Raw genomic sequence first — 25,225 nt, 5'->3', positions numbered from 1 at the left:
AACTCTTCAAAAAGTTTAAAAATCAATGTCGATAATATGCATTAAAACCTTCCGTGGTGGACCAGATAATGCAGCGCCGCGCAAGTGAAAAAGACAATGGCTGCAACTGATGACGGTCCAGGTGTGGGATTCCTGTTGTGAAAATATTCTCATTATTTTTTCTTTTTAACTGTGAAAGACCAGAGAAATGTTGTGGCGTGTAAGCTATGTGGAGACATGAAAACGGCGTGCACGTCAACAAGCAATTCCAATCTGGCGAAGCATCTCCCGAAAGCGCACGCGTCAACCATTCTTGTCGAAAAAGAGCCCAAAGCAGCTAAGGTTCACTCGTCTGACACCGCAGGAGAAGCCACTGCAGTCAAACAGCAGAAGCTTGACTTCACAGCGCCTGCCGCACAGCCTTTATCGCAGAAGCAGTTGAACATACTAACAGCGAGGTATGTTGTGGAAGACATGCTGCCTATCGCAGCTGTAGAGTCACCTGCATTCAGAGAATTAGTCAGCAAAATACCAGTGCGAGGGAGAGATGGTACAGTGCTGGCCCCCTGCAGAAAGACTTTTTCCCGTTACCTGGACCAACGATACGCTAAAGTGAAGACAGAACTCACAAGACATTCTATGAGCTTGAACACCACGTATGACCCACTTGAGAACCTTGTCAGAATCACAATGTATGTTATAGTCAGACTGTATATGGATACAAAATTTCTTTGAATTTTTTTACATGCATATAGTTTGTAGTAGCATGTAGTGTATTGTTTGAATCGATGGCTGTCTTTAATGACTCTAATCCAGATGACCAGCAACATCATTCTACACAAATGGGAGCAAAGCACTCACAGGGACAGCCATTATGACTAGCTGGCCTCAGTGTTTGGAAATGCAAGGACAATTGGACAGACTTCCCACTATGAGTGGCCCAAACAACTGTGAGACTCGATATGGCGTCTGTCTCAACACAAACTTATCAAACGTACAGCTCTAAGAGGCTTCCGTATCAAGAGCAGGTGAGTGAGTGCTGAAAAGACTCAGTCAAATGGAGAGCTTACAGTCTTTGATTAAGATGATTTGAAGATGATTAATAACGTACAGGCAGGCTAAGGAGAGCTGTAGTCTACCTCTGGTCAATTGCGACAGCCAGCCAGCTTTGGTGTACAACTGACAGTGGAGCATAAGGTGTGCAAAGCCAGTACCAAAAGAGTTGTTGGCCAGATGAATTTGCAGTCATGTCTGAATACTATATTCAATTATAATCTGCAGTTGATCTGTGTAAAATTGCGACAGAAGAGGGTCCTATTAAACATTCGAGTTTGCTTGAAGGTGACATCAAATGCACCATTGTGAATAAGTGAAACAAAAGCGACAAAATTTCTGTGTACTTTAAAACCCCAGAAAATGGCAGCCTTCTGCGTTGAACGTTGATGCAACAAAAGCAGCACCACCAATACACTGGTCCTAAACTCGAGGATTTTCACTCGAACAAAAGAGATTTATTACAGCAACACACAAAGTAATGATGGGATTTGACAGAAATGGCTGATGTTCTGAGGTGTCTCAATGCCCAGCATTATTTCGCTATATTTGACAATATCTTAAAAAAATACAGAGCAGCACAGTTGCCAATACATGAAATTGGACAGTCATCCAACTGAATTTGACCTAAATTTGCTAAATCTCATAAACACGCATCATAGATAGCACCGCAAATACAAGAAGTAATTGAATAAAGGATCAAAAGACAGGTGGGTGAAATTGGAGATTAAAGAATATGTGGGTATTCTGGACACTGCCAAACAAAGCCAAACTCTTTCATATTGAGCTGGATTATGGAATGGATTAGGAAACACTGCGATTTCAAAAAGTGCTTTTTTGTAGGTATATTAAAAAAAAAAAAAGACAATCAAGAAGACATCAGCACTAAAACATCATCGATATTAAACAGTAGAGAAATTGTGTTTTTCAAAAAACTATGAGCAATTTGGTTTCACAGTTAGTATTGTAGCTACTTGTTGTTCATCAATTTCATTAAAACACCAAATTTTCCTTCCTGATGATAAGGAAAATGGTCCTTTGTTTTAAATTGTTCAGCAGCAAAGTTTTAGCACCATTCAGAATGCATAACGGAGTAATGGACAGGCTTGACTCTACTACTTTTGGATTTACACTACATGAAAAGTTTATGGGAATGGTTTATTCCAGTTGTGTTTGCTGAGTTTCAGCAAGGGTGTTGAACTCAACCTAAAACAAAAGACTACCAGCGTTTGTTACATTAATGTTTGTCAGTGAGAGGCTGAGTGGTTGAGCCCCTTCCACTTGTAGCCCTTTGCAAAGTAGTATTTGAGATGAAATTGAAGACATGTTCTCCATAATCAACTTTCGACTCTCTCATCATTAAGAATAACAGATAAACTGTAAATATAGACAGTAATAGTAGTGGGAAATATCTTCTGGATGCTAATTAGAGCTTGGCTGCATTTCATGTAAAAATATTTAGTTGAGGGAGTATATTTGTGTCTGAGGTGGAGTTTAGACCATTTCTGAATATCAGCATTTTACTTGGCTGAATTATTGAGAGGATAAAAGTGTTACACCTGAATATATGTTCATCAAATGTGCTTTATCCCGGAAGCAGTTCCGCGCAGAATCACGGTGTTCAGAGATCAACAGTGATGCTTTAGCAAGGACGTGTCATTATTAAGTTTAATTAGCACACCAGCATGGGCTGCATACTTTTATTTTGAAACAGCACTTTTACTTCCTTCACACAGGAAGTAAACATGTCCTTTCAAGCTCAGACAAACCATGGTACTACAATCCAATGTCACTATTTCATTATTCAGCGGAATATATTATTTGTATATATATATATATATATATATATATATATATATATATATATATATATATATATATATATATATATATGGTGTGTAATTATTATGAAGTCTAATCTCGAAAACCAAGAAGGGGAAAATGGAAGCAAAAATAAATTTTAAAAAGTCATTATCTGAAAACAATATTGCATTGTAAGGCAAAAACAAGTAGAGGCAAAACAGTGGTTGGAATGTGTGAGGAAAAAAAAAGTCTGGAATTTTTTATGACTCTACTTCACTTTTTGTTTTTCCAAGGAACGGATACAATACTAATATCAAAATAAACGTCAACAGTTCTTCAGGTTAAATGATCAGTGGTTGAAACTGCTATTAATCTCATTTTAATGAACAAAAAACAGTGCACTGATATTGAACAGCTGTAACACGACTAGAGATGCCTTGACAGCTGGTTGGAGAGATTTGTCGTCTTGCTGTTGTATTTTACTTCACCAATACAACTCACAAGCAATTTATTGAAAACAGCTCAATACTTGCAAAAGCCAAAATGTTGCCAAAGAGTGGACCACAATGATGGCTTAATCATTTCACGCTTCGCTGCTTCAGCACCTGCTTTGTATACTGCTGGAGCACAGCAATGACGCTGTGACATGGCGAGGTCACAGTCACAGCCGGGATAACGTATTATCATTGTAAAAGCAGAAAGCAGAAAAACACAGATATGAACAAATGCAATGAAATGCCAAGCATAATTTTGTATTATTGATACAACTGATTTTCGTACATTTATATTTGAAAGTTTAGATCAAGATATGCTGTCCAGAAAGCCAACATGCTGAGCACAGATTGATCTAGTTGGATCGTAGGGACTTTAATCGATACATTGACCTACAAGATGAGTCGTAACGCCTCTATAATCAATACATTAATGTACTTGATCAGTCATGCCCATTTCATCTACCACCGTGTTCGATCGTGAAGACACATGGCGAGAAACTGTGATAAGAAGATAAATGTAGTCAGACTACCTTCTGTCCAGCTAATCAGACAAGTTCAGTCATTTAAACCAACAATCTAATTGGTTAAACTATACATTCAAGGACAGTCGGATAAAAAACTGCTGCACCCTGGTGCGGACTGATTTGAAGATCCCTGCTGATGATCACAACCAAGCATGAGCGGTCTTATCACGCTCAACAATTAACACAGCTATGGTGAGTTGAAATGAACCTGAACATTTCCAATCACAGTGGCAATGACTACAATAGAGTTAAGAAAGGCTAATGGAGATATTCAATCCAATGGACCATTAGATGAGAAAAATGATATGAAACTAAAAAAAAAAAAAAACAAGAAAAGTGATAGAAACAGTACTGCAACAAAGACTAGTTGTTTAAGAACCCCAAGTAAAAAGAAAAGCTTGAGATTTATTATGCATCATTACAAACAAAAATATACATTATTAACATATTAATAAGTCAATAAATATATGAATAAAACCCGAACAGGACAAGATCGTCATCATCATCATCATCATTGTTGCTTGAGAGATGAGGAAGAGTATTTCCAGTGGACGTGATCACATAACTGAATGTAAGAGAATGTGGAGTGAATTTACTCCATTGCAAAAAACTACGTAACAAAATGTCAGACTGAACGCAAGGACATCATAAAATACAATTGTGACTGCTTTTAAATACGAGTCCAGCTGGACAGAAAATGATGAGAGAGTCCATATGGTAGCCTGCAGTGATTTGAGAATAACGTTTAGGTGACTTCTCTCTCACAGGGTTTAATGGATCACTGGTCTTCACTTTGATAAGTGAATGCTGGTTTACATAAAGAATGAATATGTAGAGACTTCTTTTGGGTTTCATTTGACCCAGGAATAATTATTGAATCCATCAGGGTGCAAGTCAAAAGGCAAACATGCGGGTGCCTCGAATGACTGACAAGCTGACATGACACGACTGACATGTTTTCTCACTTAGCTCACATGCAGGTCAGATGACATTTTTCACATTGCCTTCAGATTGTATATGGCTATGTGAAAACAATCTGGCAGAGCACAGTAACAGACAGGGGCAGACAGATGGCTCCCAGAGAGCAGTTTCTTATGCATGATGAATCGTTGCATCTGCTGGTGTGAATGCAGAAGGCTCACGGTCAGGGGAACTTCTCATGCAAACAAGGTGTCATCTGACTACAGGAAAATAAAAGCCAAGCTGTCATGTTGCCAAAAGATGCTGATTTAATTTTTTAAAAGTGTTGTCTTTTTTGCACTAGTACAATGTTATCGTCAAAGTCTGGTTTCCAGGCAGCAGTAGAAGACGTGTGAGTGCTGTTCAGCTTTTAATGTTAAACTGTTACAGCACACACCTGGTCCCGATATTTGTAAAATCAGTACTGTCACCTGTCCAAAGACAGGACAAAAATTTGCATAATTCTATCGCTGGGCCATTCTACAAGCCTGACTGTGCGCATGCTTAATTCCCTGACATTTTGTAATTGGAATTGAGGGATGGTTTGGCCACTAGCACTCAATGTATGAAAGAAAGCTGGATTTAAAAGTGCTGTGGATCACCCCGCCCATCCTCCTTGTTTGCCTGAGGAACGGCGATTGAGAAGGTTACACTTGTTTCACTTCATCCACCAATGAGGGGAAAAAAAAATCAATGAGGAAAAATCTTTCTACTTCCACATACTTTCACCCAGTGGGACTGATGTAATTCAAGCTGCTTAGACTTCTATGCTATCACTTGTGTGTACCTAAGGTCCATCTTTTTCTTTTTCTTTTTTTCAATTTCTGAAAATCTAACAAGGTGAAGTGGCAATTCATTCCTCTACAATGTAGTATGAATACTCAAACTTGTCATATGCTGTATGGCACTACGCTCTATGATCGTTGCTTTGAACAACTACGAAGTGAAACCTCAACCATCATTTTTTTTAACTGAAAGCCACCTAAAAAAGGGGCCACTGTTTCAGGAAGCCTACCACTCACTCAAACAGGTGCCTTCTAACGAAATACTGAGATAGAAGATGCCAGATCAGAATTCTGAACGAAATGTTTTGGTGTGTAATTGATGAAAGAAATGCAGAAGAACAATATTCCATATGTACAGTTTGAGGGTGACATATATTTAAAAAAGACATACTGTATTCTTGCAATAAATTCATAACTTGTTCACAATTATTTCTTAATTTGACATGGGATAATAATGTGCAGATTTCTAAAGAGTTGAACCACATTTGCCTGTGTAAAACACAAGAAACGCAACAAACATAGTTGTGCTAGTTGACAAATGTTACAAATTATGCTTGCAGTCTATCTTTGGGTAAAAGCCAAACCCATTACTTATGATGGATGTAGTTCTTTTTATGGACTATTGCTTTCAAGCATGGCCCAAGCGACACAACCAAACCTTGAGTTTGTTCAAAATCCCACAGAATCACATAGTTCGCCATGATTGGTTGTCATGTTCTTTCCTAGTTGCATGCCTGTGCAATTGCATTCTGCTCCCATGTTCTGCACACATGGCAACTTTATGCACTGCATGAAATATAATCCAAAATAAGATAAAGATACAATCATTCATTTAGTGCCATTTTCCAATCTCATCTATTTCCTTACTAGAATTCAACTATCAATTTGTTAAACATGGTTTGTTATGTTCTGCTTGAGTTCATAAATGTCATGAGTTATAAATAAATATCAACCTGCTTATTCATGTTAGCATACATATCAATGATGGGCTGATTATACTGTATGAAATAGTGTAGGTGGTGCTCTTGCTTTGAAAATAATTCAAGGTTTCATCAAAATAACTGTTCGAAATCAAACATTATCAGCACAGAGTGCCTCCTGGTGGGTTATGAAAATGAGAACACTGTTGTTGAAGTGTCACCAGCCCATCACTAGGCCTCTCACACTGATCAATGTTAGTTAACTGATAGAATGAAATGACAATTTTCCCACCGTCCCATAACTGCCATGTGGATGCGTGCATGTTTGTTTTTGACTGACAAGAGGGGTCTGTGCACCCGTCTCAGGTGTGTCCATGGGCATGTCTGTTCCACAGTGGATTGAAAGGAGTGAACCATCCTGTCATTCACATCTTCACATTCATTCACATCACTTCGCCAGCTGTCTTTAGTTAGCGTTCGCAGACAGATTACACTAAGCATCATGTGTGCACAGCACTGGTGTTGGACTATATCAGCTTCAAAGCAAATGAATGAGGTGAACACAACAACAAGGACTAGTCAAATTTGTATATGCATTTCTTCGACTAAATCTAGTCACAGCTTTCCATGATTAACATTCCTTAATGTGATTCTGAGGCTTCGTAAAACAGCATCCTAATTTTCAGAGCCCACTAGATGGCATCCTGTGCTCTAAAAATATATCCCGTCAAACTTTCTAAATTTGTGAGCAGAGAGTGCCAACTCCTGGGCGCTGTTACATAAAGCCTGACTGACCTCACTAGAAATTACTGCTGTAATTTCATTTTTTCAATGAGACGTGACACGAAAGGGAACATTGACTGGTAGAATGTTAACACAAGTTCAATGGTGTTATAACTAACGAAATGGCCATGTTGCACAAACAAACAGCAATACCAGTTACTTTTCTTGTATTAATCACAAATATCCCAAACCATACAAACACAGGACCCTCTCTGTCACAGTTGAAACACTTCATAATCAACTTACTGCAGCACATATGTACTCTATGTGTAGTCTGTCAATGCTGCAGAGAGACCTCCAGTCCATTTCTACTGTGTGGTATATCACCAATCCCATAATGCTGAGTGGGTTACATTGCGCAATACTGTTGATGTCGTGTAAATTCGTAGTCGTACGAGCTCTGTAAAATGCAATGTACTAGGTAGGCTTATTTCTTTCACACTACAGTATACTGAATGTTCAGGTGACATTTCAGCTTGCTACCGTTGTTAGAACAGTTGGATGGTAGGATGGGTCCACTTTAACCACATTTTGAGTGGGCTGGCAATGAAAAAAAAGGAAGAAGTCATCCTCTACCTTCCTTTAGCAATCTAGTGTAATGGCATTAAAAGCATAACCACGTTCAGTGACGTGGCTACAAGTGAGGAAATTTACAAGTTTCAACTTCATCTTAAGTTTTATCGATACTCGGTTTATTATTTCAATATCACAGCAAATAGCCATTCAAAGCGCTGGGCCATTTGCACAGTAACTTGACAATGGGTCACACGATGATTCAAATTTATGTGGAGGTGGGAAACGGCAAAGAACACTTTTAGGCGGAAATACTCACATAACTACTGTGTGATGTCAATGATGTTAGTGAGTAGTCAATTTATTTGCAAGCATTATGATTTGGAAACAATAATTAAGGGGATACATTTTGATTTAACTCCCGCAAATAGCACAATTTACTGACATATACCTACACAAGAATGTTTCATAATCAAGAAATTTAAGGGTTCCAAAGCAGGGGTTGTAAACAGAGTAACCAGACATGATTTGTTGTTAACAAAAAGGAATTAATTTCATAAATTCTTGCAGAACAACATTGATGATGTCCGGTGTTCATACCATGATTTCAAGCCTCGAAACAGACTGATGTCCCTGTTTCTTAGCTCCTTGCCTGAGGTGCTATAGCCAAATAATAGCGGTAGTACTGGTGTCTACTGCTTATTATTTGGCTGAGCGAGTCAGTGCGGGGGGCTTTCAGAGCCCACTTCTGACATAATGACTGATTACAGTCTAGTGGCTCCCCCTCAAAGAAATCCCTCTCTTGCCTCCATTGTGAGGAGCTATATTGCAGTGAACGGTGACTGCGGACTGCACTCTGGCGTGTAACTGCCGGTCCCAAGCTGTCAGGATTGTCAGCAGTCACCTGACTCTGGAACAGAGAGCTATTAATTATTGGTCAAATGCATTTTTCCAAGAGAAGAGAAGCCAACAACATTTTAAACCACACCCACAAAACAAGCACAAATGGGTGCAAAAGGTATTTGACATATACTACCATTGGGCCTCACGTATTTCATTAAAATAGATTAAATCAAGGATTTTGATCCAATGATTCTCCTTCATAAACCAAAACATTGTAACAATTGATTGTAACAAATGCCTCCCAAGAAAAAAAATGCATAAGATTAACATACACATTAAGCTACAATGTTGTGCATGTCTTCATTGGCATCAAACAAAATATCTAAAAAAGACATTAAAAAATAAAAACGGCATACAGGCTGTTAGGGGCACATAGTTAAAACTGTACACACCTTTCAAGTTCAACCATTGAAAATCTTAGTAAAAGAGGAGCAACAGCATTACGTATTGACTGTCTTAACATCACAAACAGTCAACAATATGGGACGATTCCAGTCAGTGGGTGGATTCTGAGTTCTAAATGTGTTCCATTATTCGTCATGACGTTGTCATTCAATTACACACAGCTTGTAAATTCCTGTAGCACCGCTCCTTACTACCAAATGTACAATATCACAGAAGATATGTGTTTTAAAATATAACTGACCACACCTCAAGCAATGGTGATGACACAAAACTGGGTCGACAATCAGTAGCAGAGCAGTCATTCTGTCAGCATTTTTCAACGCTGTGACTTCAGCCACTCGATTAAGCACAAGGTGACACAAAAAAAGGCACAATTTGAAAACTCCGGTGCATCAACACGATGCACCCAAGTGGCACTGCGAGCCACTACTTTCTGAGTGCCCACAATGCTCATGGCTTCACGCTCAGCCAAAGGGCCTCGTGACGTAAACATGGTAGTAATTTGTGGTCAGCTGTCTTACTCAGCTGAGCCTGAATAATTAAAAACATATTTTATATTGACTCTTTCCCTTACTATAAGCTAAATGCCATTTTTTTCATATTCATTTATCTGTATTTATGCAAGATAAGCATACAGTTGTATCGGGGGGGATCTGTTTTCTAAACTTTGATTTAAATATTCATTTATTCAAACAAAATATATATGAAGGTTTGCCGCCTGATTAAATAAATAAACCGAATGGATTTTGAGCCCTGTTTTTTTGCTCACATCCGGCAAGCGTTGTGTGCCATGCAGTGAACTGCAACGCTCCACAGCGCAGCTTGCTGCACGATACTGGGGAACAAGAGGAGCCAAAAGACTCGCCAAAATACTCCTCCGATTAAAAAACTTAGTTTTGTAAATGATTGTTTAAGTCTGGAACGTATCTGTATTTCCTCCTCTCATCAGTGACAGATATCAGATAAATCATGTCATCGTGCTTCCATGCCGCGAGTGTGGCCCGCGAGATGTGGAAAACCACAAGATTACGCTGATAAATAAATATGGCGCCAGCAATGGCCAAGCTACAACTGCAAGTTGTAGCCTGCAAGTTGTAGCCGTAAGTATTGAAAAACAGGGAATTTCGATCATATTCGGCGAAATTACGAGGAGGCAACAATTTTTTGATCGAAACTCGAATGATGACACTACGAGAATGGCATTATCCAGGCACTAATAAATGGACATTTAGGGCGTCCTGCTGTGGATAGAGGAGGGCGACCATTTTTGCATGTTTTGCAATTCCTTTAGCTAGGAAGATGCCTTCCTGTAGGTAGTTTTTGCTGCGTTATTCGTGTTCTGCCATGCTGCAGTTTCACAAAATTCTGGTGGAAACCCTGCAATACCCTCCCACAACTATTTTTCATATGTTGCACTGCCAGCTAAGTACAGGAAAGTGTGCAAAGAAGTAAAGCCAGAAATGCATGACGTGAATTATTTTGCTGCAATGAGTGACTTGTAGTCCAACCGAACCATGGAACCGTATGTGAGCCGAACTGACCATTTCATCGCGACTGATTTTACTATGAAGAGCAAGTGCCTGCATACTTGTTATTTTTCTGATGAGCACAAAGATCATGGCACAGGGACTGAAGGATACTCTCTCATCTTCAAGTTTGCGCAATAAACTTCATATTTCACTACAGGGAAAAAATGCAAGAATCATGATATCAATTCTGAGGGGAAAAAAGTATATATATATATTTTTTTTTTTTTTCTGGAATTGTGGAGTGGTGTCAACTATACTGCATTATTAGTATGTATTTAGGACAACATAATGACGTTTATGCATGAGGCATTGTTTGCAAATGGTTTTAGAGGCTGAATATTTATTCCTTTTGTTATTGCAAGTGCATCACACCAAAATGGTGAAAAAGAACTGTCATGCTTCCATTGATTGATTGATGAACTGACAAGGAGTGACTTTCACAGAAAGGGCCTTGCTGCACCTCATCTCTAATGTGGAATCGCAAATATCACCAGATAAATGATCCGTTGTTGTTTCCTTCTCAGGGACAGGCTCCCTTTTCGGCATTTGTGTAGGTCTTGCCTCAGTTCATATCCCTATAGGTATCCAGTTATACTGATATATCGCCGAGCCCTCACTGTTCTTGAATTGTCTGCAAAAGCTATTGATTACAGCTAGACAAAAAGGTACTAGAACCATGAGTTCGAAATACAGACCTCGCTTACTTTAACAGGTGAGTCCATTCTTCACATCTCTACTGCAAACACAAGGAGCTATTCAAAAAGGTCAGTAAAATCCTTGAGAGCAAGGTCTCTTCCCACCAGCCCCACTGTAAATTTAATCCTATGAAATTCAATTTAAGCCACAAGCACAGTCATGGGAGTTGCTGAAATGCCGCTGTACATATCGAAGTGGAGTCTCATCAACTTCATGTACACAAGCATTTCAGTGTGCGACAAATAAGCTTTCTCTTAATTGAGGGAAGAGGAAATAACCTCGCCTGCGGCGAACATAAATCCCACACTGGGCAGCAAGCTACCTGTTGCAAAACACTAATTACCCACTGACTGAAACGCTCACTAAATCAAATCATGTATGGATGAATGGAGAGCCTTTTCATTTGGAATTACTGAGCTCAATATGAAACTATAAAGACCTTTCACAACATTGTTTTATAAATACAAACACTTCACAAGCGTTCTTTGCATTCCCAAGTAGTAAACAGGAAAAGCCCGGATGAAAAGCTTTTTTGTGATATGCTTAAGCATTTGGGCTGTAACAAAGAATGTTGGCACCAAGAGTCACTATTAAGAAAAAAACACCAAGTTTTGCATTGTGCTGCTCAAAAGATTTGAGTTCTACAACAAGAGTTCATCAATATCCACCCTGCAATGGCTTCACTTTAATCCATAAGAATGCCTCACTGGCAACAGCTGCACAATAGCAGTGATCAAACAATGGGAAATGAGAAGCGTCACTGAGTTCCATTAATAACAGCATCATATTTCAATCTCATTCCTGCATTTGTCTGGGTTCACAACTAGAATGAAAATATCGGGCTGGTGCCGCGGTGTTGCATGCAGACATCATTTGTGGTGATTATGCTATGGTTCGCAAACTGTGCATCAAAACCACGTTTTATCAAACTACTTTTTGACAACACAGCGTAGCTCAAGAAATGATGTGAATGTTGAACGGGAGGGATGAGAATTGGTCGATGCTGCTAGAGGAATCAACCAATTCTTGAAATAGCCTGCTACATGATGCAGATGCAGTACATCTGCATCTCGAAAAAATGAACATAATACATTGAGTCTTTATAGCAAGGTATTTAGGAAAGACAAATGCATGTATTACTCACAGTCCTTGCTCTTTCAAGGTAAAGTAAGACATGGGAATAATGTTGCTCCAAAAAGTCTGTAAGCCGTGCTATTTATATGACTGGGACCATCATGCGTCTTTGCCGGTTACATGAACAAGCTTTAGTGACATCAGGACTAATCACATGACAAAACCTGTAGGCAGAACATTTTGTGTAGGCGGTATATCTGTTACTTGCTCGGAAACGGATGAAAATCTTTCAGTCACACTTCACCAAGTTATCTTGCTATTTCATCTTGCTAATGTTATAAATTGCTCTGAAAACATGGAAAAGCATAATAGGTGGGATGCGGCGATCAGGATTGTTGCTGATACCGATCAACCACAGCGCCGAGCACCACCGATCAGCACCGGTCACTGATACTGATCACATGGACTGACCATGAATTTATCATCAAAATGATGGTACCTTCAGTGTACATGATGTGAAAAAAATCAACCATTGAATCATTCAGACAAGTTTTTATTTACCACTTCAAGGAGGGGGAAAAATAGAAAAGCCTTGCAGAATGCAGCAACCATTCTGTCAAAAGGACAAAAATTTTATGTAATACGTCGCAGTTTGGCGAATCTCCGGAGACTTTGCTTTGTCTGTGAAATATTTACATACTGGCCACTTGTAGTGGGACACCGAGACAGAGAGCACTGCATTTATCAAAGTCCCCACTCCGGACGATTTCAAGTTTCAGATTCAGGTGGCTAACGAATGCTGCACCCGACTCCAAAACAGCGACGGATTCGGTCGTTTCTGTCTCAGTGTAAACGACACCTGAGAAAGGCTAGTCATCTAACTCTGTGAAATTTAGAATTATTTCTTCGAGCATCTTCTTCTCGAGCATCACAAATAACAGGTTCCCTTTAATTCATGTTTTCCATGCACAGCGCGGCTGAGGTGTTCAGTGGATGAGAGGTGACCCCTGTGATCCAAGACAGTGAATGTTGACCTGAGCCAACTTCTTTAGGAGCTTCAGCCAAGGACAGGCATCATGCCTTAGTTTCACTTCCTGGTACGATGGAGAAAAGGATGTTCAAAACCCTCAACAGAGAAAGGTAGTTGATATTGATTGAGGTTTCACAAAGTAGTAACAAGGTTCATGCACGGCCGCTAAATATCTTAGTTTGATGTCCTTTGGATTATTTTAAAAAGCAACAGTAGCATTGTCACAGAGGATGACATTTTGGGTTTGTATCTGCAGTACAGTTGAATTACAGTTGAAAAGATTTAACCCTCAGGTCAGAAAACTAGGGATATATTAAAATGAAAATTTGTAGCTGATACTGTTTCCCCAACAGCCAATACTGAATTTTGAAGATTTTCTTCTTTGTTTTTGTCAACTGATTCACACACAAAAGTCACCTTTTTTAAGAATAATTACAAACCTACTAAATAACAATAATACTGAACAACCCTTTTAAGGCAAATTGCTTAATATTAAAGAAATGTTTTATTCCCTTTTCAATGAACAATGACAAGATCAAACCTACAGCGTAAACTTCACTCATGACTTGTTAAAACACCGGACTGTTGCCTTATGACCTGACAGACCGCACCTCTTTTCATTGACTACATGTTCAATGGAATGAGTATCTGGGTCCAGGTGCGGTATTAGCTGCTGATAGCGCACCTCCGGTCAACAACAGAACTTGGCTGCTCGTCCTAAACAATAAACCCCATTAGCATTGATTTTGCATTTTTTTTCATTTGTCCATTAGCCTCTTGATTGAGACCAAGTGTCTTGTTGGTTGCTTTATGGTTTAAATGCTTTGATGTCCATGGGTGCACATGCTGCAAACTGCAATGTGGTTGTCATTTTCCTGGATGAAGTAGTATTGCCAAACAACCACCATCATGGCTGGCTGGCTCTAACAACAACGTGATTTACCGAAAGAGAAATGTTGTCATTTTTACATCGTAATGTCAAAATGTAAAGATAAATAAATATGTTATGAAAATAAATTATATATATATTTTTTAAAAATCAGCCTTTGTATTTTGATCGCCACGTGACGATGATCATGATCATAAATGCCCATATCGGCACAGAAAAAATGGCTGGCCGATCGATTGTGCAGCCCCTAAAGTCAAATAAAATTAAAAAATAAAATAGATAAAATTAAACACTTGGCAGAATAATGAATATCGAAGGTTGAATAATAATGCGTTATTAATGTTTTATTTTACTTTACTTAATATGGCATATAGAGTTTAGAATGTATTTGGAGTGAATGTGAATGTGAGCGAACATTCAGACTTAATTTATATTCCATAAAATTATATTCTAAAAAGAGTTTTATTTATAAACCAACAACAAAGTAATTATTGTCTAATTTCCACAAGCCTGCTTAGCCACAATAGATGGAGTTTTTTTTTTCCCTACAGTGATCTCTTCGGCAGCTTCAGCATTTCATGACAAAACATTGATGTCAAATTATTGTAAGAGTAGATGCAAATTTATGAAGTAAAGCCAACAGGAACCACAGGAACCTTAACATGGAAAAAGGAAATGAGGAAGACAATCAATGAGGTTCATGGATGTGATGATGATGATAAAAAAAAAAAACAGCCATGACCTAGGAGGATCAGTTATGGTGTGCGAGCAACCCCTGGGAATCAACATATTATTTCTGCTTTTCTCTGGAAGTGGACAGTCGTTCACATCAAATGAGCGAGCATGCAAGGGGTCAAAGCAAATGCTTCAAGATCAACCACTTAGTAGCTATCATTTATGTATGCATAATTTATTCAGACTTGAAACATGTTGATAGAAGGCCTTTGAGTTGTGAAGCAGCAAAATGAAATGTCTGTTTTTCGATCAAAAGCCTCCAATTTCAGTGTAGGACCATTTCCTGCAATTTAGTGCCAGAGAGTATAATGGCTGGTGTCAGAAGCTTTGTGTCCAGACTGTTAGAGGACAGCAAAAGTGTTCTGTAGTGAGGCCCTGAAGGACCTCAGCCAGACGGTCTGTTTTCACACTTGTTCATTTTGTAAAATGATTCCCAAAAATGCCGGCTGTTAAAAAAAGACAAAAATAAAGAGAATACTCACCACTTGCTGCACTCAAAGTGAAAAGATCACAAACGGGAATATAATATCTCACCCGAAGCAGCGCGAAACACAGATCAAACGGGTAGTAATGGGAATGAGACAGACAAGGAAATGACGTTGAGGCTCAATCGCCACACCAACCAGCCATTTTTGTTTTGAATCAACACTGTTTTGTTCCATTTTTTAAATAAATATGCAGCGGCTCAGAAACATGTTAGAGTCAGTACAGAATGCGCTTGCTAGGTCAACCCTTTACACTAGGTAAACCCTTTATGGTCACGCGAATCAACACGAATTAAAAACATGAGCGCTACAAACAAAGTAATAATAACAGTGAATAAATAATTCAAACAGATCTGTCATCTGGTGATATTTTGGATTAAACAATACAGATGGACTTGGGGCATCACTGGGATGCCAGAGCGCATTTCGTCTACCTCATTGTCATTCAGGCTTTTGGCTAGGATTTTGAAACAGGTTGTCCAATGCCCCGCTCCCTGCCCGTAACCCTGCCCCCAGCCCCTCCCCATACACCAGGTCATCGACTTACATGACAACTTGCTTTTTTAAAAGGAAACTGTGATTTGTACAAAAATAACATTTCATAAATACAATCATCTGAGTCAAATAAACATTACAATCGCCTCTGCCACAATAACACTTGGTTTTACTTGACTGACCCGTATTAATGAAAACAATATTTTTCAAATGTATTTATAATGATTCTTTTCCTTGCTACAAGCTAAATGTCAACGGTTTTGTCCATCTTCTTTCATATTTATTCAAGATAAGCATACAGTTGTATCAGCTGTGTGTCTGTGATGGTTCTCTAAGCTTTCACACCTATAAGCAATCATTAATTCAAACAGTATACATATAAAATATATAAAAGCTTGGCACTTTCAATAAACAGAAACATGTGACCTTTGATCTCTGTTAAGCTCGGCAAATGCTGTGTGACACCCATCTCCCTGTGCTCCTGGGAGCTGCTGGCACTGGGGAGCGGGAAGTGCAGAGGGAGCGGGCTTTGTGTCCTGCTGCATTTTTTCATGTTTTGCTGTTTAGGGCGTACTTTGGTTGCCCAGACGGCCCCCCTAGCTAAAAGCCTGTGGTCAGTTCATTACTTATTTGCCATATTTGCAATCAGTACAAAGGCATTATTTACTTTCATTAATTATTTTTCATTATTTTATGTTTACACATAGTTGCTTCAATGTTTTTTGTTTTTTTTAGTTTATTTTGGGGCACAGCTCTTTTGTTGTAGCAAGAAACTGCCCAGAGCTTCAGCAGCATAGTGCCCCCACTACACAGGGATTTTGACCCTCCCCTACACATTAGGTGAGTTTCCAGCTTTTTTTTGTCAAACTCAAGCAGAATTTGACCGCATTGTCAGTGCTCTCTCACAAAAGAGTAGGACCATAAAGGATGTGCAATGCACTCAGCTTTTGTGTCTTCAAAACCTGCCTCTCGCTGCCCTCAGGCCCTGATGAGAAACATCCCCTAAGATGAGTAAAAATCCTGGGGAGATCTCCAAGTAGATTAATAACAACGGGAATAACACTGGTCTAAAATTGTAATTTTTTTTTTTTTGCATTTTTTTTTCAGCTCATTTTCAGGGGAGATTCTAGGAGAGTGATACAAATGTGACACAATTATTTTGGTATAATTGCTTTTCTTAAATGTCTATTTCCTCAGTGGATGTCACCATTCAGCCAAAGTATTTGGGATGATGAATCCAAGCACATATCGCCCCGCCCGACAAGAAAGGACAACTTGTAGGTGAAATCATTGACTCAAAATAAAAGATGCAATTACATCACATACTGTATCAGCATTACAAGACATATGCTTGATTCCTGTCATTCTTAATCATCTGTTATCATGAGCAAAAATAGGCTTATATTTCATGTATGTTTGTTGTTGTTGTTCACACAAGGTTACAGGGGCAGCATAAAAGACCAATTTGAGAACATGATATAATTGGTACCTCAAGGCTTGGTGGCTGATTGAAAGTTGAGTTTACTAACCATGTTTGTGGGAGATGAAGAATGCAAACTGTATGAACTGAAGATCATCTTCAAGCATGTGCTTAGGTGTACCTAATTATGCAATGGGGGGCTCAACTACCAAGCACCAATCAACAAACCACCACCTGACTGACTATTGACTGATTCCTTTTCATTAAGAAAAGTGCTGCAGTCAGCGTTCTACCTGTCCCCTGCTCTTTAAGACCCTGGACATCACCCCACATCATTCTACAGCTCATCTGTGCCACCTGTCTCCCTGCTCAGCAAAATAAATTAATCCTGACATCAGAAGCTGGGCTGGCCTCATTTGACTCCAAGCCAGAGCTTTCCGCATTTGAAAAGACCCAAATGCAGCAGACCCCTCCTGCACAAGAATGGCTCATCCATTTCTGGACTTGGTTATGCATTGCTTTTATTACAATGAGTGCACCCGGGAACAGAGACAATGCATTTAGAGCACCTGGACTGAGGAAAGGAAATACACACAATTTCTCCAACAAAACATCCCGTCTGATGGCTGGTGCATATATATAGATATATATATAGATAGATAGATAGATAGATAGATAGATAGATAGATAGATAGATAGATGTCATTTAACAACACTTTGGAAATGTACAGCAAGTCTAACTTTTGTGCATTGTGGACGATGAAGAAAATGTAACTATAAATGTCACTGTTTTATGTGCAATTTACATATATTTCTCCCAGTTTGCAATTGCGCCCCAAAAAATGAATCAAATAAATGCAACCAGCAGGAAGAAAGAAAGTGTAAGTCCCGGGCTGAAGAGCTACACTCCACCATTGAGGTGAAAAGGGAACATCACAAAGACTGGGATTACTTGAGGAACAATGCAAATTACTCACTGACGGAAAATTGTTTCCCGAATGAGGGCAGCAAATTAACCCGTATTAGTGTAATACAACAGTTGGAAAAAAGATGTGGCAGAACAAAGCCTTCTTTTACACTTGTGCACTTGCTGTTGCTGCAAAAAAAAAAAAAATGTCACTGTTACATAAGACCGGATATAAATTTATTGTGGTGTCTTACTGAAGGAGCTTAAAAAGCAAAAAGATTGTGTGATTATTAAATTTAAATGATTTGTAGGTTTTTGATTTGCTATTTATATATAAAAGAGCATTTCTGATAATCTTTTCTTGGATGTTTGCCGCAATATACTGTTTGATACCAAACAGAATCCATACAGAATAGTCTCTACTCAATAAACTGACTGTGAAGGTATCTCTCTACTCAAACCTTTCGATTATCATGTTTTCATGCCATACCACTATTTGATAACCAGGCCTTTACATCGAAAATAAATAAATAAATCGCCATCAATCTAAAATCGTACCTGGATCGCAACCAGCTCCACCTTAAGTACAATGAAAAAAAAAAGATTAAATATGAACAATATCACTGAATACCGGGTTCTTCCCACTGTTTTAGCAACGTAAAGGCAAGGATTTTCCCAGTTTTCAGCTTTTTTGTGCAAGTGAAGCGTGACTTGCAATGTCAGAGCTCCCTCACTGTCAATCAAAGAGGGCTGAACCTTTTAAGGCACACCAAGGACCATGGTGGATGTACAGTGTGCACTGCTTTGAAATGCTCAAATGTATTGCTTTGAAATTAATCATGTAAAACATTTCTTACTTCCACGGTAGTTTTTCAATGACAGAACTCTGATTGACAGGCCATGTGAATTCATGCAGCTTTGCTAGCCCTGACTTGCACACAAATACATTTATTTTATTCCATTTCCTGCTAAAATTGTTTTAAAGCCATCCAGGCATGTTTGGGGTTAAAGAAAACAACAATGATTTTTTTTAATGTGTGAATGAGATCAGGCATTGTACTTTTCTTTATTCTTGGGCACAAAGTGTGTTTTCGGTTTGTTCTTGTCAAGGTTAAGATTGCTTTCAGTGGCTTTTAGAAGAGCGCTACTTAAAACACAGACCGTGTTTAATGACCCTGGTAAAGAAGAAGACGATTTTAAGTCATCTGTCAACTGATGATTCACATTAATGTCAACAGTTTAACAGTTTTGATGTATATGTAGATCATGTTTGAAATGTTCATTAACAGACCAACATTATCTGTCATATCCTTGAAAACTAATTTAAGAAGATATCACTTCACTGTCATTTTGGATTGAGTGACCTTTGAAAAAGAATATTTCTGACATCCTAAAATGTTCTTGCAACAGCTCAAAAACTACCAGCCAGGTAAAAAAAAATGTGCCTTTTGGTGCAACCATTTCCTTAAAAAGATTATACATTGATTGTTTTCCTTACAATGCTGCTCGCAACACCAAGGCTCACCTGCCCTGGAGGATGGAAGATTACAACATACATAGGCAAAGGTGATCTGTTGACTAGAGCCAAGACAGATGACATTCAGTCATCTGTCTTGGCTCTAGTCTCGCTCCTATGTGCTATGACAGTACATTCGTTGACTTCAGCAGAAGAAGCGGACTCTCTGAATAACAGAGGTAACAAGACGCTGCAACTTAGACATGATTGTCAAAAAGCTAATCTGTGGATTTTTGTCAAATTATGACTCCTGTCCAGGGTGGCAGTTCATTGTGTGTTGTGTGCGCTCACGTTCCTTCCACTGGAGCTAATTGGCCAAGCCCAACAAACCCACACCACAATTCCTAATCCGACAAATTTCACACTTGGCACAATGCAATCTGAAACCATTCTCCTGGCAACCTCCAAACCCAGACTCATCAATTAGATGATGATCTGATGATCAGATGATCGCTCTAGAGACGGTGTCTCCACTGCTCTGTGGTCCAGTGGCGACTGCTTTACACCACTGCATCCGGTGCTTTACATTGCACTTAGTGATGCATGGCTTGGATGCAGCTGCTCGGCCATGGAAACCCATTCCATGAAGCTCTCTGTACTTGGGCTAACTTAAAGGCCACGTGAATTTTAGAGCTCTCAAGCTATTTACTGTGCAGAAAGTCAGCAACGTCTTTGTACTATGCGCCTGAGCATCCGCTGACACTTCAAATTTCAGGACTGGATTTGTTGCACAGGTGGCATCCTATGACAGTTCCACGCTGAAATTCACTGAGCTCCTAGGAGCGGCCCACTCTTTCAAATACAGAGTGATTAGGACAACTGATTCTGATCATGTGGATATGTGGATGGTTGAACAAATACATTTGGTAAACGATAGATGGATATAATGCCACAAGCTTGGCACACCTATCTTTAGGCACTTTTGCCCATTCTTCTTGGCAGTACTTCTCAATCTCCATCAGGTTGGATGGGAGATACCTGTGTACAATCATTTTCAGATCTTTCCAGAGATGTTCAATTGTACTTAAGTCTGGACTCTGGCTGGGCCACTCCTGGACATCCACAGAGTCGTTCTGAAGCCACTCTGTCGAGATCATGGATTTATGCTGCGGATCGTTGTTCTGCTAAAAAATGAACCGTCACCCCAAACCGAGGTTAAGAGCACTCTGGAGCAGGTTTCCGTCCAGTATGTCTCACTACATTGCTGCATTTATCTTATCCTCTATCCTAACAAGTCTGCCAGTTCCTGTTTCAGAAGAACATCACCAAAGCATAATGTAGCCACCACCACACTCCACTGTAGGGATGGTATTGACCTGGTGATGAGCAGTGCCTGGTTTCCACCGAACACAATGGCTGGTATTCACACCAAATCGTTCAAACTCCAGACGAGCTGCCATATTCTTTCTACCGAGGAGTGGCAAACGTCCTTCTGGAAGATTCTCCACTCTCCACAGAGGAATGCTGGAGCTCTGACAGAGAGACTGTTGGGTTCTTGGTCACCTCCCTCACTAATGCCCTTCTCCCCCAAACGTTTCATCAACCAGCCAGCTCGAGGCCCGAGTTCTAGTGGTGGCCACTGTGCTGAATGGCAAAGCATCAGAATTTTTTTTAAATCCTTCTCCAGATTTGCCTCAAGACAATCCTGTCTCAGAGGTCTCCAGACATTTCTTTCGACTTCATGCTTGGCATTTGCACAACAGTGGGACCTTATATTGACAGCTGTGTGCCTTTCCAAATCATGTCCAATCAACTAAACATCTCAAGAATGATTGGTGGAAACAGGATGAACCTGAGCTCAGTTCTGATCTTGATGGCAAAGGGCATAAATACTTGCTTATAAAATGTGAGTTCTTCGATCTTTATTTGTAATAAATTTGCAAAAACCTAAAGAAAAACTTTTTTCACATTGTCATAATGGGGTATTGTGTATAGAAGAGATTCATGTCATCCAATTTGTAACAAGGCAGTAAGATAAAATGAGGAAACAGTGAAGCGTTGTGAATGCTTTCTGGATGCACTGCATACATGCACACTGTATTCCAATGATACAGTGATCCGCTTGGGGCAGCACTTACTGGTGGCTTAATTTAAAAAAGAAAAAAGAAAAAGAGGAAAAAATCCATCATCCTCAGGTTTGCAATCGTAATTTTCACAAGACAAACTCAAACTCAAGACAGTCAGAGTCAGAGCATAAGAAATAACACTTTGATGAGCCAGTAGATCCTCGCTCTGTGATCTCATTGTTTTGCTGGTTACAGCATAATACATGACAAGACTATAGGTATCACTCGGTGATGAAGCTGGCATAAAAGTATGGGTATTGTTTGAAGCCACTAATATAAACATGTTGATATCGCAGCCAAGGTTAATCAATGACAAATTATGTCAAATGTTTAAATCATACGGGTGTGCAGGATAGATTGTTCTCATGAATTATTGCACTAATTTCTTTCTTTTCTCAAGGAATATTTAGACATAGACAGACACTCTATTTATCTGGAGGTTACAGAAATATCTTTAAATTCATCAATCCTGTCACGGGAGTTCAATTTTGCAATCCCAATCCAAGACAATAAAAAACGATCCTGAAATATCATAAAGGGAAACAAGCTGCTCAGTTACGCCCGGTACAGTGTTGAAGAGTCATTAAAACAAAACATATGTGTACACTACACACACACACACACACACATATATATTTATATATATATAGTTTCAAAGAACAGCATTTTGAATAGAAATAAATAATACAACTGAGTACAAATGAGACCGTTCCAACTAAGCCATCTAATTATGAGCACAGAAAAAACAAAGGGGATTCAAATGGAGACAAAGCTGAGAGTAAAATCGCCAATTTAGTGTATTAGAGATCAAGAGAGCACTATACCGCGCTGGAGGCGAGTGACAAGGCTTTTCAAGAGCACACACTTCACTCCCCACGTATGAGGTGACATACTCTTTATTGGATTTCCATACACTTCTTCCCATTCCAGGTATCGCACGGGAAGCGGGGTTCAACTGCCGCTACTTCACACTGGCCTCGCATTTATTCCACCAGGAGCCGCGTTTATCTGAACCAAAGTGGAAGAGACAGACTGAAGACAAAGTGCACTGTCATAACAGTTTGTTCAGGGAGCTTCAAAAAGTTTTCCGGTGGGAGGAAGGAGAGAAATGATGTGCAAGTGTGTGTACTCTTGAGAAAGACACACTGCTTGTTCACCGTCGCCTTTGTGAATTAACAATTTTAGAAGTAAAGTCTGATGCACTTTATGTGACCATTCACATGATTCATATATCAGCATTCATTTATTATTCTATGTTATTTAGATTTGCTTATTCGACCACGCAGTGTGTAAATTCCAGAAATGTGATGATAATTTGCAATGTCCCATTTCGGGAATGCCGGCGGAAATCTGTGTTATATACACCAGTGTTAAAGTATATTAAGTATTTATATTAAAGCGTGGCTCACGCGCTTTTTCACCATAAGGAGAAAACTTCCCTTGAATTGCGACTGTATTTGTGTCGACTGCTCTCCAAGGTGAGGCATCAATGTGAGGCATCAACGCTAAAATGACACGATGAAAGGATGTCGAAGAAGGGTTTCGGATGAAGGGTGGGAGTCAGTGCTCGGACTGAACGTGAAGGCATCATTTAGAAAAACATTAGCTGTGGTTAGCTATTGTATGCTACACACCTGGCCAACGCTCGAGCCATTCATGCGTACATCCATTCATCCATCCGTTCATCTTTAACTACACGTATCGCTGAATCCCCAGCGCCAGCAGTGAAAAGGAACGTCTCACTTACCCTTACATAGAGAAAGCGCGGACAAAAAGGAAGTGAAGCTCCGACTGTTGGCGAATATTGATGATAAACGTGTCACAAGTGTCACAGTCTCCGCAGCTCTTTGAGGAAGTGATGCGATGAAAACGCGGTCAAAATTCCAAATAGTCCGTTTTCAGCAGAATCCTGTGACTTTGACCAGGGTGGATGTTGAAACTGAATCACCCGGATTGTATCCACGTTACATCCCTTTATGGCACGAAGCGTCCGTCATCCTTCGCTCGCGGGGGCTGCATCACGTCCTGAGCAACAATGCGAGACAAACGGAGCTGTGTTCGCCGTGAAGAGCACCCGGTCGACTTTAATACCCTGCCTTCAGTGTGGAAACTCCGCTGATAAAAGGGGGCATCTGAGTCCAAAGACTGAGCTGAACTGACTGAAATCCTGCGTGGAGCACAGAAAAGGTGAAGGCGCCTGGTGCCGCTCTGGCCGTATACTCTCGCGACATCTAGCTGCGACTGCTAGATGACACTCTCCAGCAAAGCGGTACCTTGCCTCCATGTTCACAGCCCGAGGCAGGGAAGGAGACCCGGTTATAGTCCATTCTGTCTGAGAGCACCTGAGTCCAATATTCATGCTGCTTCGTGCCAGAATGCTGGATCAAACACCTCTCTTATGTGTATGCTGCGACACCGGGATGTGTGTGCGCGTGTTCGGCTGTGCGCGTGCATATGTATTCAAAATGCTGTTAAACGGACAGATAGATTGATCTCTGCATTTCGACGGGGAATCCTGCTGATTTTGACTCCGTGGCTCTTCAGGAAAAAAAACACGGAAAAGCTGTCACTCGACATAATTACCATGGATGATCAGAAGAACATCTACTCTTCTCATCTACTCTTACACTGCATATAAGAAATGACAAGTAGTGGTCCTCTCCTTCGGATAGTCCTTGCAAGAGCAGTACATTACACCTCAGAAAGTTGAAATGATAGCAAGGATGGACTGTAAACTTGGTTGCTCTTTCTAAGACGTTTTGGAGAGATGCATCGTAAAGGACAGTCAGTCATCGGCTGCTGTGTTCTCATCAAGCAACTTTGGCTAGTCCACATTATGCAAGACTGTTAGCTTTGAAAATCAGAACATGTTCTACCTTCTCCAACTCAAAAAAACAAATAATATTCCTGCTATTGTTGTGTCCGTCACACTTATGCCAATGTCGAGGAAGAAAAAAATCTGTTTGTGGGGGTGCACCTGCACTTTTGAACTGGTGAAAATTTTGGGAAACCTGAAAACATACAATGCAAACAACTAAAGCTTTTTTTTAGCTTTAAAGTGTTTCCATTATTTTGTCCAACCCCTGTACATCATAGTGACACACGTGTGGGTGTTATTGAAAAAGTGCAATACATTTGAATACAGTGACTCGACAATATAAACCAGCTGTTCTGGCAACAAAGCCCTGGCAACATATATATATACACAAGTAAAGATGTGCCTGCTGTGTATGGTTATGACATTTGAAGACCAAAACAAAA

General features: G+C 39.7%; 1 protein-coding gene across 25 annotated transcripts in view; it reads right to left on the bottom strand.

Annotated features, from left to right (window-relative positions):
* Positions 1 to 24,257, bottom strand: part of LOC128755626 (adhesion G protein-coupled receptor L3-like) — a 207,692-nt gene extending 183,435 nt beyond the window's left edge. For 15 of the 25 annotated variants that reach the window (XM_053859457.1, XM_053859460.1, XM_053859480.1 and 12 more), the window contains exon 1: positions 23,712 to 24,256. The gene's annotated coding sequence lies outside the window, so the exon portion shown is untranslated. Of the gene's footprint in view, positions 1 to 23,711 lie in introns of all 25 variants that reach the window. The other 10 variants (XM_053859473.1, XM_053859474.1, XM_053859475.1 and 7 more) reach the window with 2 other exon arrangements.
* Between the last annotated feature and the right edge of the window lie 968 nt (positions 24,258 to 25,225).

Source organism: Synchiropus splendidus, chromosome 3 (assembly GCF_027744825.2).
Source record: "Synchiropus splendidus isolate RoL2022-P1 chromosome 3, RoL_Sspl_1.0, whole genome shotgun sequence".
Taxonomy (NCBI): Eukaryota; Metazoa; Chordata; class Actinopteri; order Syngnathiformes; family Callionymidae; genus Synchiropus; species Synchiropus splendidus.
This window is presented reverse-complemented; position numbering and strand designations above follow the sequence as displayed.